The sequence below is a fragment of the Oncorhynchus masou genome, chromosome 23, assembly GCF_036934945.1.
Source record: "Oncorhynchus masou masou isolate Uvic2021 chromosome 23, UVic_Omas_1.1, whole genome shotgun sequence".
In the NCBI taxonomy this organism is placed as follows: domain Eukaryota; kingdom Metazoa; phylum Chordata; class Actinopteri; order Salmoniformes; family Salmonidae; genus Oncorhynchus; species Oncorhynchus masou.
Window position 1 is genome coordinate 30,485,097 of NC_088234.1, and position 18,637 is coordinate 30,503,733.

General features: G+C 37.9%; 1 protein-coding gene across 1 annotated transcript in view; it reads right to left on the reverse strand.

Annotated features, from left to right (window-relative positions):
* Nucleotides 1–18,637, reverse strand: part of LOC135510731 (cGMP-specific 3',5'-cyclic phosphodiesterase-like) — a 164,711-nt gene that overhangs the window by 102,905 nt on the left and 43,169 nt on the right.

Genomic DNA, 18,637 nt, shown 5'->3' on the forward strand with positions numbered 1-18,637 from the left:
CATGTACTAGTTTCCATAGCCACCAGCAGACATATTACTCTATGTACTAGTTCCCATAGCCACCTGCAGTCATAATACTCTGTGTACTAGTTCAAATAGTCACCAGCAGTCATATTACTCTATGTACTAGTTCCCATAGTCACCAGAAGTCATATTACTCTGTGTACTAGTTTCCATAGCCATCCACAGTCATATTACTATATGCACTAATTTCCATAGTCACCAGCAGTCATAATACTCTATGTACTAGTTTCCATAGCCACCAGCAGTCATATTACTCTATGTACTAGTTTCCAAAGTCACCAGCAGTCATATTACTCTGTGTACTAGTTTCCATAGCCATCAGCAGTCATATTACTCCATGTACTAGTTTCCATAGCCACCAGCAGACATATAACTCTATGTACTAGTTTCCATAGCCACCAGCAGTCAAATTACTCTATGTACTAGTTTCCATAGCTGAAAGCAGTCATATTACTCTATGTACTAATTTCCATAGTCCCCAGCAGTCATATTACTCTACGTACTAGTTTCCATAGCTACCAGCAGTCATATTACTCTATGTACTAGTTTCCATAGCTACCAGCAGTCATATTACTCTATGTACTAGTTTCCATAGCCACCAGCAGTCATATTACTCTATGTACCAGTTTCCATAGTCAGCAGCAGTTATATTATTACATGTACTAGTTTCCATAGCAACCAGCAGTCATATTACTCTATGTACTAGTTTCCATAGCCACGAGGAGTCACGTGATTCTATGTACTAGTTTCCATAGTCACCAGCAGGCATATTACTATATGTACTAGTTTCCATAGTCACCAGCAGTCATATTACTCTATGTACTAGTTTCCATAGCTACCAGCAGTCATATTACTCTATGTACTAGTTTCCATAGCTACCAGCAGTCATATTACTCTATGTACTAGTTTCCATAGCCACTAGGAGTCACATGATTATATGTACTAGTTTCCATAGCCGCCAGCAGTCATATTACAAAATGTACTAGTTTCCTTAGCCATCAGCAGTCATGTTACTATATGTACTAGTTTCCAAAGTCACCAGCAGTCATATTACAAAATGTACTTGTTTCCTTAGCCATCAGCAGTCATATTACTATATGTACTAGTTTCCATAGCCACCAACAGTCATATTACTCTATAAAATTGTTTCCATAGCCACCAACAGTCATATTACTCTATGTAATTGTTTCCATAGCCACCAGCAGTCATATTACTCTGTGTACTAGTTTCCATAGCCATCAGCAGTCATTTTACTATATGCACTAATTTCCATAGTCACCAGCAGTCTTTTTACTCTATGTACTAGTTCCCATAGCCATCAGCAGTAATATTACTCTATGTACTAGTTTCCATAGCCACCAGCAGTTAAATTACTATATGTACTAGTTTCCACAGCTACCAGCAGTCACATTATTATATGTACTAGTTTCCATAGCCTGCCAGCTGTCATATTACTATATGTACTAGTTTCCATAGTCAGCAGCAGTTATATTATTATATGTACTAGTTTCCATAGCCGCCAGCAGTCATAAAACTATATGTACTAGTTTCCATAGCCGCCAGCAGTAATAAAACTATATGTACTAGTTTCCATAGCTACCAGCAGTCATATTACTCTATGTACTAGTTTCCATAGCCACTAGGAGTCAAATGATTCTATGTACTAGTTTCCATAGCCACCAGAAGTCAAATTACTCTATGTACTAGTTTCCATAGCTACCAGCAGTCATATTACTCTATGTACTAGTTTCCATAGCCACTAGGAGTCACATGATTCTATGTACTAGTTTCCATAGTCACCAGCAGTCATATTACTGTATGTACTAGTTTCCATAGCCATCAGCAGTCATATTACTCTATGTACTACTTTCCATAGTCAGCAGCAGTTATATTATTATATGTACTAGTTTCCATAGCCACCAGCAGTCAAATTACTCTACGTACTAGTTTCCATAGCTACCAGCAGTCATATTACTCTATGTACTAGTTTCCATAGCTACCAGCAGTCATATTACTCTATGTACTAGTTTCCATAGCCACGAGGAGTCACATGATTCTATGTACCAGTTTCCATAGTCAGCAGCAGTTATATTATTATATGTACTAGTTTCCATAGCAACCAGCAGTCATATTACTCTATGTACTAGTTTCCATAGCCACGAGGAGTCACATGATTCTATGTACTAGTTTCCATAGTCACCAGCAGGCATATTACTATATGTACTAGTTTCCATAGTCACCAGCAGTCATATTACTCTATGTACTAGTTTCCATAGCTACCAGCAGTCATATTACTCTATGTACTAGTTTCCATAGCTACCAGCAGTCATATTACTCTATGAACTAGTTTCCATAGCCACTAGGAGTCACATGATTATATGTACTAGTTTCCATAGCCGCCAGCAGTCATATTACTCTATGTACTAGTTTCCATAGCCACCAGCAGTCAAATTACTCTATGTACTAGTTTCCATAGCTAAAAGCAGTCATATTACTCTATGTACTAATTTCCATAGTCCCCAGCAGTCATATTACTCTATGTACTAGTTTCCATAGCCACCAGCAGTCAAATTACTCTATGTACTAGTTTCCATAGCTAAAAGCAGTCATATTACTCTATGTACTAATTTCCATAGTCCCCAGCAGTCATATTACTCTATGTACTAGTTTCCATAGCCAACAACAGTCAAATTAGTCTATGTACACGATCCCAAAGCCACCAGCAGTCCTATTATTATATGTACTAGTTTCCATAGCCACCAGCAGTCACATTACTATATGTACTAGTTTCCATAGTCACCAGCAGTCATATTACTATATGTACAAGTTTCCATAGTCATCAGCATCATATTACTATATGAAGTAGTTTCCATAGCCACCAGCAGTCATATTACTCTATGTACTAGTTTCCATAGTCACCAGCAGTCATGTTACTCTGTGTACTAGTTTCCATAGCCATCAGCAGTCATATTACTCCATGTACTAGTTTCCATAGCCACCAGCAGACATATTACTCTATGTACTAGTTCCCATAGCCACCTGCAGTCATAATACTCTGTGTACTAGTTCAAATAGTCACCAGCAGTCATATTACTCTATGTACTAGTTCCCATAGTCACCAGCAGTCATAATACTCTATGTACTAGTTTCCATAGCCACCAGCAGTCATATTACTCTATGTACTAGTTTCCAAAGTCACCAGCAGTCATATTACTCTGTGTACTAGTTTCCATAGCCATCAGCAGTCATATTACTCCATGTACTAGTTTCCATAGCCACCAGCAGACATATAACTCTATGTACTAGTTTCCATAGCCACCAGCAGTCAAATTACTCTATGTACTAGTTTCCATAGCTGAAAGCAGTCATATTACTCTATGTACTAATTTCCATAGTCCCCAGCAGTCATATTACTCTACGTACTAGTTTCCATAGCTACCAGCAGTCATATTACTCTATGTACTAGTTTCCATAGCTACCAGCAGTCATATTACTCTATGTACTAGTTTCCATAGCCACCAGCAGTCATATTACTCTATGTACCAGTTTCCATAGTCAGCAGCAGTTATATTATTACATGTACTAGTTTCCATAGCAACCAGCAGTCATATTACTCTATGTACTAGTTTCCATAGCCACGAGGAGTCACGTGATTCTATGTACTAGTTTCCATAGTCACCAGCAGGCATATTACTATATGTACTAGTTTCCATAGTCACCAGCAGTCATATTACTCTATGTACTAGTTTCCATAGCTACCAGCAGTCATATTACTCTATGTACTAGTTTCCATAGCTACCAGCAGTCATATTACTCTATGTACTAGTTTCCATAGCCACTAGGAGTCACATGATTATATGTACTAGTTTCCATAGCCGCCAGCAGTCATATTACAAAATGTACTAGTTTCCTTAGCCATCAGCAGTCATGTTACTATATGTACTAGTTTCCAAAGTCACCAGCAGTCATATTACAAAATGTACTTGTTTCCTTAGCCATCAGCAGTCATATTACTATATGTACTAGTTTCCATAGCCACCAACAGTCATATTACTCTATAAAATTGTTTCCATAGCCACCAACAGTCATATTACTCTATGTAATTGTTTCCATAGCCACCAGCAGTCATATTACTCTGTGTACTAGTTTCCATAGCCATCAGCAGTCATTTTACTATATGCACTAATTTCCATAGTCACCAGCAGTCTTTTTACTCTATGTACTAGTTCCCATAGCCATCAGCAGTAATATTACTCTATGTACTAGTTTCCATAGCCACCAGCAGTTAAATTACTATATGTACTAGTTTCCACAGCTACCAGCAGTCACATTATTATATGTACTAGTTTCCATAGCCTGCCAGCTGTCATATTACTATATGTACTAGTTTCCATAGTCAGCAGCAGTTATATTATTATATGTACTAGTTTCCATAGCCGCCAGCAGTCATAAAACTATATGTACTAGTTTCCATAGCCGCCAGCAGTAATAAAACTATATGTACTAGTTTCCATAGCTACCAGCAGTCATATTACTCTATGTACTAGTTTCCATAGCCACTAGGAGTCAAATGATTCTATGTACTAGTTTCCATAGCCACCAGAAGTCAAATTACTCTATGTACTAGTTTCCATAGCTACCAGCAGTCATATTACTCTATGTACTAGTTTCCATAGCCACTAGGAGTCACATGATTCTATGTACTAGTTTCCATAGTCACCAGCAGTCATATTACTGTATGTACTAGTTTCCATAGCCATCAGCAGTCATATTACTCTATGTACTACTTTCCATAGTCAGCAGCAGTTATATTATTATATGTACTAGTTTCCATAGCCACCAGCAGTCAAATTACTCTACGTACTAGTTTCCATAGCTACCAGCAGTCATATTACTCTATGTACTAGTTTCCATAGCTACCAGCAGTCATATTACTCTATGTACTAGTTTCCATAGCCACGAGGAGTCACATGATTCTATGTACCAGTTTCCATAGTCAGCAGCAGTTATATTATTATATGTACTAGTTTCCATAGCAACCAGCAGTCATATTACTCTATGTACTAGTTTCCATAGCCACGAGGAGTCACATGATTCTATGTACTAGTTTCCATAGTCACCAGCAGGCATATTACTATATGTACTAGTTTCCATAGTCACCAGCAGTCATATTACTCTATGTACTAGTTTCCATAGCTACCAGCAGTCATATTACTCTATGTACTAGTTTCCATAGCTACCAGCAGTCATATTACTCTATGAACTAGTTTCCATAGCCACTAGGAGTCACATGATTATATGTACTAGTTTCCATAGCCGCCAGCAGTCATATTACTCTATGTACTAGTTTCCATAGCCACCAGCAGTCAAATTACTCTATGTACTAGTTTCCATAGCTAAAAGCAGTCATATTACTCTATGTACTAATTTCCATAGTCCCCAGCAGTCATATTACTCTATGTACTAGTTTCCATAGCCACCAGCAGTCAAATTACTCTATGTACTAGTTTCCATAGCTAAAAGCAGTCATATTACTCTATGTACTAATTTCCATAGTCCCCAGCAGTCATATTACTCTATGTACTAGTTTCCATAGCCAACAACAGTCAAATTAGTCTATGTACACGATCCCAAAGCCACCAGCAGTCCTATTATTATATGTACTAGTTTCCATAGCCACCAGCAGTCACATTACTATATGTACTAGTTTCCATAGTCACCAGCAGTCATATTACTATATGTACAAGTTTCCATAGTCATCAGCATCATATTACTATATGAAGTAGTTTCCATAGCCACCAGCAGTCATATTACTCTATGTACTAGTTTCCATAGTCACCAGCAGTCATGTTACTCTGTGTACTAGTTTCCATAGCCATCAGCAGTCATATTACTCCATGTACTAGTTTCCATAGCCACCAGCAGACATATTACTCTATGTACTAGTTCCCATAGCCACCTGCAGTCATAATACTCTGTGTACTAGTTCAAATAGTCACCAGCAGTCATATTACTCTATGTACTAGTTCCCATAGTCACCAGCAGTCATAATACTCTATGTACTAGTTTCCATAGCCACCAGCAGTCATATTACTCTATGTACTAGTTTCCAAAGTCACCAGCAGTCATATTACTCTGTGTACTAGTTTCCATAGCCATCAGCAGTCATATTACTCCATGTACTAGTTTCCATAGCCACCAGCAGACATATTACTCTATGTACTAGTTTCCATAGCCACCAGCAGTCAAATTACTCTATGTACTAGTTTCCATAGCTGAAAGCAGTCATATTACTCTATGTACTAATTTCCATAGTCCCCAGCAGTCATATTACTCTACGTACTAGTTTCCATAGCTACCAGCAGTCATATTACTCTATGTACTAGTTTCCATAGCTACCAGCAGTCATATTACTCTATGTACTAGTTTCCATAGCCACCAGCAGTCATATTACTCTATGTACCAGTTCCCATAGTCAGCAGCAGTTATATTATTACATATACTAGTTTCCATTGCAACCAGCAGTCATATTACTCTATGTACTAGTTTCCATAGCCACGAGGAGTCACGTGATTCTATGTACTAGTTTCCATAGTCACCAGCAGGCATATTACTATATGTACTAGTTTCCATAGTCACCAGCAGTCATATTACTCTATGTACTAGTTTCCATAGCTACCAGCAGTCATATTACTCTATGTACTAGTTTCCATAGCTACCAGCAGTCATATTACTCTATGTACTAGTTTCCATAGCCACTAGGAGTCACATGATTATATGTACTAGTTTCCATAGACGCCAGCAGTCATATTACAAAATGTACTAGTTTCCTTAGCCATCAGCAGTCATGTTACTATATGTACTAGTTTCCAAAGTCACCAGCAGTCATATTACAAAATGTACTTGTTTCCTTAGCCATCAGCAGTCATATTACTATATGTACTAGTTTCCATAGCCACCAACAGTCATATTACTCTATAAAATTGTTTCCATAGCCACCAACAGTCATATTACTCTATGTAATTGTTTCCATAGCCACCAGCAGTCATATTACTCTGTGTACTAGTTTCCATAGCCATCAGCAGTCATTTTACTATATGCACTAATTTCCATAGTCACCAGCAGTCTTTTTACTCTATGTACTAGTTCCCATAGCCATCAGCAGTAATATTACTCTATGTACTAGTTTCCATAGCCACCAGCAGTTAAATTACTATATGTACTAGTTTCCACAGCTACCAGCAGTCACATTATTATATGTACTAGTTTCCATAGCCTGCCAGCTGTCATATTACTATATGTACTAGTTTCCATAGTCAGCAGCAGTTATATTATTATATGTACTAGTTTCCATAGCCGCCAGCAGTCATAAAACTATATGTACTAGTTTCCATAGCCGCCAGCAGTCATAAAACTATATGTACTAGTTTCCATAGCTACCAGCTGTCATATTACTCTATGTACTAGTTTCCATAGCCACTAGGAGTCAAATGATTCTATGTACTAGTTTCCATAGCCACCAGAAGTCAAATTACTCTATGTACTAGTTTCCATAGCTACCAGCAGTCATATTACTAAATGTACTAGTTTCCATAGCCACTAGGAGTCACATGATTCTATGTACTAGTTTCCGTAGTCACCAGCAGTCATATTACTGTATGTACTAGTTTCCATAGCCATCAGCAGTCATATTACTCTATGTACTACTTTCCATAGTCAGCAGCAGTTATATTATTATATGTACTAGTTTCCATAGCCACCAGCAGTCAAATTACTCTACGTACTAGTTTCCATAGCTACCAGCAGTCATATTACTCTATGTACTAGTTTCCATAGCTACCAGCAGTCATATTACTCTATGTACTAGTTTCCATAGCCACGAGGAGTCACATGATTCTATGTACCAGTTTCCATAGTCAGCAGCAGTTATATTATTATATGTACTAGTTTCCATAGCAACCAGCAGTCATATTACTCTATGTACTAGTTTCCATAGCCACGAGGAGTCACATGATTCTATGTACTAGTTTCCATAGTCACCAGCAGGCATATTACTATATGTACTAGTTTCCATAGTCACCAGCAGTCATATTACTCTATGTACTAGTTTCCATAGCTACCAGCAGTCATATTACTCTATGTACTAGTTTCCATAGCTACCAGCAGTCATATTACTCTATGTACTAGTTTCCATAGCCACTAGGAGTCACATGATTATATGTACTAGTTTCCATAGCCGCCAGCAGTCATATTACTCTATGTACTAGTTTCCATAGCCACCAGCAGTCAAATTACTCTATGTACTAGTTTCCATAGCTAAAAGCAGTCATATTACTCTATGTACTAATTTCCATAGTCCCCAGCAGTCATATTACTCTATGTACTAGTTTCCATAGCCACCAGCAGTCAAATTACTCTATGTACTAGTTTCCATAGTCACCAGCAGTCATGTTACTCTGTGTACTAGTTTCCATAGCCATCAGCAGTCATATTACTCCATGTACTAGTTCCCATAGCCACCTGCAGTCATAATACTCTGTGAACTAGTTCAAATAGTCACCAGCAGTCATATTACTCTATGTACTAGTTCCCATAGTCACCAGCAGTCATAATACTCTATGTACTAGTTTCCATAGCCACCAGCAGTCATATTACTCTATGTACTAGTTTCCAAAGTCACCAGCAGTCATATTACTCTGTGTACTAGTTTCCATAGCCATCAGCAGTCATATTACTCCATGTACTAGTTTCCATAGCCACCAGCAGACATATAACTCTATGTACTAGTTTCCATAGCCACCAGCAGTCAAATTACTCTATGTACTAGTTTCCATAGCTGAAAGAAGTCATATTACTCTATGTACTAATTTCCATAGTCCCCAGCAGTCATATTACTCTACGTACTAGTTTCCATAGCTACCAGCAGTCATATTACTCTATGTACTAGTTTCCATAGCTACCAGCAGTCATATTACTCTATGTACTAGTTTCCATAGCCACCAGCAGTCATATTACTCTATGTACCAGTTTCCATAGTCAGCAGCAGTTATATTATTACATGTACTAGTTTCCATAGCAACCAGCAGTCATATTACTCTATGTACTAGTTTCCATAGCCACGAGGAGTCACGTGATTCTATGTACTAGTTTCCATAGTCACCAGCAGGCATATTACTATATGTACTAGTTTCCATAGTCACCAGCAGTCATATTACTCTATGTACTAGTTTCCATAGCTACCAGCAGTCATATTACTCTATGTACTAGTTTCCATAGCTACCAGCAGTCATATTACTCTATGTACTAGTTTCCATAGCCACTAGGAGTCACATGATTATATGTACTAGTTTCCATAGCCGCCAGCAGTCATATTACAAAATGTACTAGTTTCCTTAGCCATCAGCAGTCATGTTACTATATGTACTAGTTTCCAAAGTCACCAGCAGTCATATTACAAAATGTACTTGTTTCCTTAGCCATCAGCAGTCATATTACTATATGTACTAGTTTCCATAGCCACCAACAGTCATATTACTCTATAAAATTGTTTCCATAGCCACCAACAGTCATATTACTCTATGTAATTGTTTCCATAGCCACCAGCAGTCATATTACTCTGTGTACTAGTTTCCATAGCCATCAGCAGTCATTTTACTATATGCACTAATTTCCATAGTCACCAGCAGTCTTTTTACTCTATGTACTAGTTCCCATAGCCATCAGCAGTAATATTACTCTATGTACTAGTTTCCATAGCCACCAGCTGTTAAATTACTATATGTACTAGTTTCCACAGCTACCAGCAGTCACATTATTATATGTACTAGTTTCCATAGCCTGCCAGCTGTCATATTACTATATGTACTAGTTTCCATAGTCAGCAGCAGTTATATTATTATATGTACTAGTTTCCATAGCCGCCAGCAGTCATAAAACTATATGTACTAGTTTCCATAGCCGCCAGCAGTAATAAAACTATATGTACTAGTTTCCATAGCTACCAGCAGTCATATTACTCTATGTACTAGTTTCCATAGCCACTAGGAGTCAAATGATTCTATGTACTAGTTTCCATAGCCACCAGAAGTCAAATTACTCTATGTACTAGTTTCCATAGCTACCAGCAGTCATATTACTCTATGTACTAGTTTCCATAGCCACTAGGAGTCACATGATTCTATGTACTAGTTTCCATAGTCACCAGCAGTCATATTACTGTATGTACTAGTTTCCATAGCCATCAGCAGTCATATTACTCTATGTACTACTTTCCATAGTCAGCAGCAGTTATATTATTATATGTACTAGTTTCCATAGCCACCAGCAGTCAAATTACTCTACGTACTAGTTTCCATAGCTACCAGCAGTCATATTACTCTATGTACTAGTTTCCATAGCTACCAGCAGTCATATTACTCTATGTACTAGTTTCCATAGCCACGAGGAGTCACATGATTCTATGTACCAGTTTCCATAGTCAGCAGCAGTTATATTATTATATGTACTAGTTTCCATAGCAACCAGCAGTCATATTACTCTATGTACTAGTTTCCATAGCCACGAGGAGTCACATGATTCTATGTACTAGTTTCCATAGTCACCAGCAGGCATATTACTATATGTACTAGTTTCCATAGTCACCAGCAGTCATATTACTCTATGTACTAGTTTCCATAGCTACCAGCAGTCATATTACTCTATGTACTAGTTTCCATAGCTACCAGCAGTCATATTACTCTATGAACTAGTTTCCATAGCCACTAGGAGTCACATGATTATATGTACTAGTTTCCATAGCCGCCAGCAGTCATATTACTCTATGTACTAGTTTCCATAGCCACCAGCAGTCAAATTACTCTATGTACTAGTTTCCATAGCTAAAAGCAGTCATATTACTCTATGTACTAATTTCCATAGTCCCCAGCAGTCATATTACTCTATGTACTAGTTTCCATAGCCACCAGCAGTCAAATTACTCTATGTACTAGTTTCCATAGCTAAAAGCAGTCATATTACTCTATGTACTAATTTCCATAGTCCCCAGCAGTCATATTACTCTATGTACTAGTTTCCATAGCCAACAACAGTCAAATTAGTCTATGTACACGATCCCAAAGCCACCAGCAGTCCTATTATTATATGTACTAGTTTCCATAGCCACCAGCAGTCACATTACTATATGTACTAGTTTCCATAGTCACCAGCAGTCATATTACTATATGTACAAGTTTCCATAGTCATCAGCATCATATTACTATATGAAGTAGTTTCCATAGCCACCAGCAGTCATATTACTCTATGTACTAGTTTCCATAGTCACCAGCAGTCATGTTACTCTGTGTACTAGTTTCCATAGCCATCAGCAGTCATATTACTCCATGTACTAGTTTCCATAGCCACCAGCAGACATATTACTCTATGTACTAGTTCCCATAGCCACCTGCAGTCATAATACTCTGTGTACTAGTTCAAATAGTCACCAGCAGTCATATTACTCTATGTACTAGTTCCCATAGTCACCAGCAGTCATAATACTCTATGTACTAGTTTCCATAGCCACCAGCAGTCATATTACTCTATGTACTAGTTTCCAAAGTCACCAGCAGTCATATTACTCTGTGTACTAGTTTCCATAGCCATCAGCAGTCATATTACTCCATGTACTAGTTTCCATAGCCACCAGCAGACATATTACTCTATGTACTAGTTTCCATAGCCACCAGCAGTCAAATTACTCTATGTACTAGTTTCCATAGCTGAAAGCAGTCATATTACTCTATGTACTAGTTTCCATAGCCACCTGCAGTCAAAATACTCTGTGTACTAGTTTAAATAGTCACCAGCAGTCATATTACTCTATGTACTAGTTTCCATAGTCACCAGCAGTCAAATTACTCTATGTACTAGTTTCCAGTCACCAGCAGTCATATTGCTCTATGTACTAGTTTCCATAGTCACCAGCAGTTATATTAATATATTTACTAGTTTCCATAGCCGCAAGCAGTCATATTACTCTATGTACTAGTTTCCATAGCTACCAGAAGTCATATTACTCCATGTACTAGTTTCCATAGCCACCAGCAGACATATTACTCTATGTACTAGTTCCCATAGCCACCTGCAGTCATAATACTCTGTGTACTAGTTCAAATAGTCACCAGCAGTCATATTACTCTATGTACTAGTTCCCATAGTCACCAGCAGTCATAATACTCTATGTACTAGTTTCCATAGCCACCAGCAGTCATATTACTCTATGTACTAGTTTCCAAAGTCACCAGCAGTCATATTACTCTGTGTACTAGTTTCCATAGCCATCAGCAGTCATATTACTCCATGTACTAGTTTCCATAGCCACCAGCAGACATATTACTCTATGTACTAGTTTCCATAGCCACCAGCAGTCAAATTACTCTATGTACTAGTTTCCATAGCTGAAAGCAGTCATATTACTCTATGTACTAATTTCCATAGTCCCCAGCAGTCATATTACTCTATGTACTAGTTTCCATAGCCACCAGCAGTCAAATTACTCTATGTACTAGTTTCCATAGCTAAAAGCAGTCATATTACTCTATGTACTAATTTCCATAGTCCCCAGCAGTCATATTACTCTATGTACTAGTTTCCATAGCCAACAACAGTCAAATTAGTCTATGTACACGATCCCAAAGCCACCAGCAGTCCTATTATTATATGTACTAGTTTCCATAGCCACCAGCAGTCACATTACTATATGTACTAGTTTCCATAGTCACCAGCAGTCATATTACTATATGTACAAGTTTCCATAGTCATCAGCATCATATTACTATATGAAGTAGTTTCCATAGCCACCAGCAGTCATATTACTCTATGTACTAGTTTCCATAGTCACCAGCAGTCATGTTACTCTGTGTACTAGTTTCCATAGCCATCAGCAGTCATATTACTCCATGTACTAGTTTCCATAGCCACCAGCAGACATATTACTCTATGTACTAGTTCCCATAGCCACCTGCAGTCATAATACTCTGTGTACTAGTTCAAATAGTCACCAGCAGTCATATTACTCTTGGTACTAGTTCCCATAGTCACCAGCAGTCATAATACTCTATGTACTAGTTTCCATAGCCACCAGCAGTCATATTACTCTATGTACTAGTTTCCAAAGTCACCAGCAGTCATATTACTCTGTGTACTAGTTTCCATAGCCATCAGCAGTCATATTACTCCATGTACTAGTTTCCATAGCCACCAGCAGACATATTACTCTATGTACTAGTTTCCATAGCCACCAGCAGTCAAATTACTCTATGTACTAGTTTCCATAGCTGAAAGCAGTCATATTACTCTATGTACTAGTTTCCATAGCCACCTGCAGTCAAAATACTCTGTGTACTAGTTTAAATAGTCACCAGCAGTCATATTACTCTATGTACTAGTTTCCATAGTCACCAGCAGTCAAATTACTCTATGTACTAGTTTCCAGTCACCAGCAGTCATATTGCTCTATGTACTAGTTTCCATAGTCACCAGCAGTTATATTAATATATTTACTAGTTTCCATAGCCGCAAGCAGTCATATTACTCTATGTACTAGTTTCCATAGCTACCAGAAGTCATATTACTCTATGTACTAGTTTCCATAGCCACTAGGAGTCACATGAATCTATGTACTAGTTTCCATAGTCACCAGCAGTCAAATTACTCTATGTACTGGTTTCCATAGCCATCAGCAGTCATATTACTATATGTACTAGTTTACATAGCCACCAGCAGTCATAATACTCTATGTACTAGTTTCCACAACCACCAGCAGTCAAATTACTATATGTACTAGTTTCCATAGTCACCAGCAGTCATATTACAAAATGTACTAGTTTCCATAGCCATCAGCAGTCATGTTACTATATGTACTAGTTTCCAAAGTCACCAGCAGTCATATTACAACATGTACTCGTTTCCTTAGCCATCAGCAGTCATATTACTATATGTACTAGTTTCCATAGCCACCAACAGTCATATTACTCTATGTAATTGTTTCCATAGCCACCAACAGTCATATTACTCTATGTAATTGTTTCCATAGCCACCAGCAGTCATATTACTCTGTGTACTAGTTCCCATAGCCATCAGCAGTAATATTACTCTATGTACTAGTTTCCATAGCCACCAGCAGTTAAATTACTATATGTACTAGTTTCCACAGCTACCAGCAGTCACATTATTATATGTACTAGTTTCCATAATCACCAGCAGTCACATTAATCTATGTACTAGTTTCCACAGCCGCCAGTAGTCATATTACTCTATGTACTAGTTTCCATAGCCACCAGCAGCCATATTACTTTATGTACTAGTTTCCATAGCCACGAGGAGTCACATGAATCTATGTACTAGTTTCCATAGTCACCAGCAGTCATATTACTATATGTACTAGTTTCCATAGTCACCAGCAGTCATATTACTATATGTACTAGTTTCCATAGTCACCAGCAGTCATATTACAAAATGTACTAGTTTCCTTAGCCATCAGCAGTCATATTACTATATGTACTAGTTTCCATAGCCACCAACAGTCATATTACTCTATGTAATTGTTTCCATAGCCACCAGCAGTCATATTACTCTGTGTACTAGTTCCCATAACCATCAGCAGTCATATTACTCTATGTACTAGTTTCCATAGCCACCAGCAGTCACATTATTATATGTACTAGTTTCCATAATCACCAGCAGTCACATTAATCTATGTACTAGTTTCCACAGCCGCCAGTAGTCATATTACTCTATGTACTAGTTTCCATAGCCACCAGCAGTTAAATTACTATATGTACTAGTTTCCATAGCTACCATCAGTCATATTACTCTATGTAATTGTTTCCATAGCCACCAGCAGTCATATTACTCTGTGTACTAGTTTCCATAGCCATCAGCAGTCATATTACTATATGCACTAATTTCCATAGTCCCCAGCAGTCATATTACTCTATGTACTAGTTTCCATAGCCACCAGCAGTCAAATTACTCTATGTACTAGTTTCCATAGCTAAAAGCAGTCATATTACTCTATGTACTAGTTTCCATAGCTACCAGAAGTCATATTACTCTATGTACTAGTTTCCATAGCCACTAGGAGTCACATGATTCTATGTACTAGTTTCCATAGTCACCAGCAGTCATATTACTATATGTACTAGTTTCCATAGCCACCAGCAGTCATATTACTCTATGTACTAGTTTCCATAGCCACCAGCAGTCATATTACTCTATGTACCAGTTTCCATAGTCAGCAGCAGTTATATTATTATATGTACTAGTTTCCATAGCAACCAGCAGTCATATTACTCTATGTACTAGTTTCCATAGCCACGAGGAGTCACATGAATCTATGTACTAGTTTCCATAGTCACCAGCAGTCATATTACTATATGTACTAGTTTCCATAGTCACCAGCAGTCATATTACTATATGTACTAGTTTCCATAGTCACCAGCAGTCATATTACAAAATGTACTAGTTTCCTTAGCCATCAGCAGTCATATTACTATATGTACTAGTTTCCAAAGTCACCAGCAGTCATATTACAAAATGTACTAGTTTCCTTAGCCATCAGCAGTCATATTACTATATGTACTAGTTTCCAAAGTCACCAGCAGTCATATTACAAAATGTACTAGTTTCCTTAGCCATCAGCAGTCAAATTACTCTATGTAATTGTTTCCATAGCCACCAGCAGTCATATTACTCTGTGTACTAGTTCCCATAACCATCAGCAGTCATATTACTCTATGTACTAGTTTCCATAGCCACCAGCAGTTAAATTACTATATGTACTAGTTTCCACAGCTACCAGCAGTCACATTATTATATGTACTAGTTTCCATAATCACCAGCAGTCACATTATTCTATGTACTAGTTGCCACAGCAGCCAGTAGTCATATTACTATATGTACTCGTTTCCATAGCCACCAGCAGTCATGTTACTATCTGTACTAGTTTCCAGTCACCAGCAGTCATATTACTCTATGTACTAGTTTCCATAGTCACCAGCAGTCATATTACTCCATGTACTAGTTCCATAGTCACCAGCAGTCATATTACTCTATGTACTAGTTTCCATAGCCACCAGCAGTCATATTACTATATGTACTAGTTTCCAGTCACCAGCAGTCATATTACTATATGTACTCGTTTCCATAGCCACCAGCAGTCATATTACTATCTGTACTAGTTTCTTTAGCCACCAGCAGTCATATTACTATATGTACTAGTTTCCATAGCCATCAGCAGTTATATTACTATATGTACTACTTTCCATAGTCAGCAGCAGTTATATTATTATATGTACTAGTTTCCATAGCCGCCAGCAGTCATATTACCCTATGTACTAGTTTCCATAGCCACCAGCAGTCAAATTACTATATGGACTAGTTTCCATAGCTACCAGCAGTCATATTACTATATGTACTAGTTTCCTGTCACCAGCAGTCATATTACTATATGTACTAGTTTCCATAGCCACCAACAGTCATATTACTCTATGTAATTGTTTCCATAGCCACCAGCAGTCATATTACTCTGTGTACTAGTTCCCATAACCATCAGCAGTCATATTACTCTATGTACTAGTTTCCATAGCCACCAGCAGTTAAATTACTATATGTACTAGTTTCCACAGCTACCAGCAGTCACATTATTATATGTACTAGTTTCCATAATCACCAGCAGTCACATTATTCTATGTACTAGTTGCCACAGCAGCCAGTAGTCATATTACTATATGTACTCGTTTCCATAGCCACCAGCAGTCATGTTACTATCTGTACTAGTTTCCAGTCACCAGCAGTCATATTACTCTATGTACTAGTTTCCATAGTCACCAGCAGTCATATTACTCCATGTACTAGTTCCCATAGTCACCAGCAGTCATATTACTCTATGTACTAGTTTCCATAGCCACCAGCAGTCATATTACTATATGTACTAGTTTCCAGTCACCAGCAGTCATATTACTATATGTACTCGTTTCCATAGCCACCAGCAGTCATATTACTATCTGTACTAGTTTCTTTAGCCACCAGCAGTCATATTACTATATGTACTAGTTTCCATAGCCATCAGCAGTTATATTACTATATGTACTACTTTCCATAGTCAGCAGCAGTTATATTATTATATGTACTAGTTTCCATAGCTACCAGCAGTCATATTACTATATGTACTAGTTTCCTGTCACCAGCAGTCATATTACTATATGTACTCGTTTCCATAGCCATCAGCAGTCATATTACTATATGTACTACTTTCCATAGTCACCAGCAGCCATATTACTCTATGTACTAGTTTACATAGCCACCAGCAGTCACATTACTATATGTACTAGTTTCCATAATCACCAGCAGTCACATTACACTATGTACTAGTTTCCATAGCCACCAGCAGCCATATTACTCTATGTACTAGTTTCCATAGCCACTAGGAGTCACATGATTCTATGTACTAGTTTCCATTGCCACCAGCAGACATATTACTCTATGTACTAGTTTCCATAGCCACCTGCAGTCATAATACTCTGTGTACTAGTTTAAATAGTCACCAGCAGTCATATTACTCTATGTAATAGTTTCCATAGTCACCAGCAGTCATATTACTCTATGTACTAGTTCCCATAGTCACCAGCAGTCATATTACTATATGTACTAGTTTCCTGTCACCAGCAGTCATATTACTATATGTACTCGTTTCCAGTCACCAGCAGTCATATTACCCTATGTACTAGTTTCCATAGTCCCCAGCAGTCATATTACTCTATGTACTAGTTCCCATTGTCACCAGCAGTCATATTACTATATGTACTAGTTCCCATAGTCACCAGCAATCATATTACTATATGTACTAGTTTCCTGTCACCAGCAGTCATATTACTCTATGTTCTAGTTCCCATAGTCACCAGCAGTCATATTACTATATGTACTAGTTTCCTGTCACCAGCAGTCATATTACTCTATGTTCTAGTTTCCATAGTCACCAGCAGTCATATTACTATATGCACTAGTTTCCAGTCACCAGCAGTCATATTACTCTATGTACTAGTTTCCATAGCCACCTGCAGTCAAAATACTCTGTGTACTAGTTTAAATAGTCACCAGCAGTCATATTACTCTATGTAATAGTTTCCATAGTCACCAGCAGTCATATTACTCTATGTACTAGTTCCCATAGTCACCAGCAGTCATATTACTATATGTACTAGTTTCCTGTCACCAGCAGTCATATTACTATATGTACTCGTTTCCAGTCACCAGCAGTCATATTACCCTATGTACTAGTTTCCATAGTCCCCAGCAGTCATATTACTCTATGTACTAGTTCCCATAGTCACCAGCAGTCATATTACTATATGTACTAGTTTCCTGTCACCAGCAGTCATATTACTCTATGTACTAGTTTCCATAGCCACGAGGAGTCACATGATTCTATGTACTAGTTTCCATAGTCACCAGCAGTCATATTACTATATGTACTAGTTTCCATAGTCAGCAGCAGTCATATTATTATATGTACTAGTTCCCATAGTCACCAGCAGTCATATTACTATATGTACTAGTTTCCTGTCACCAGCAGTCA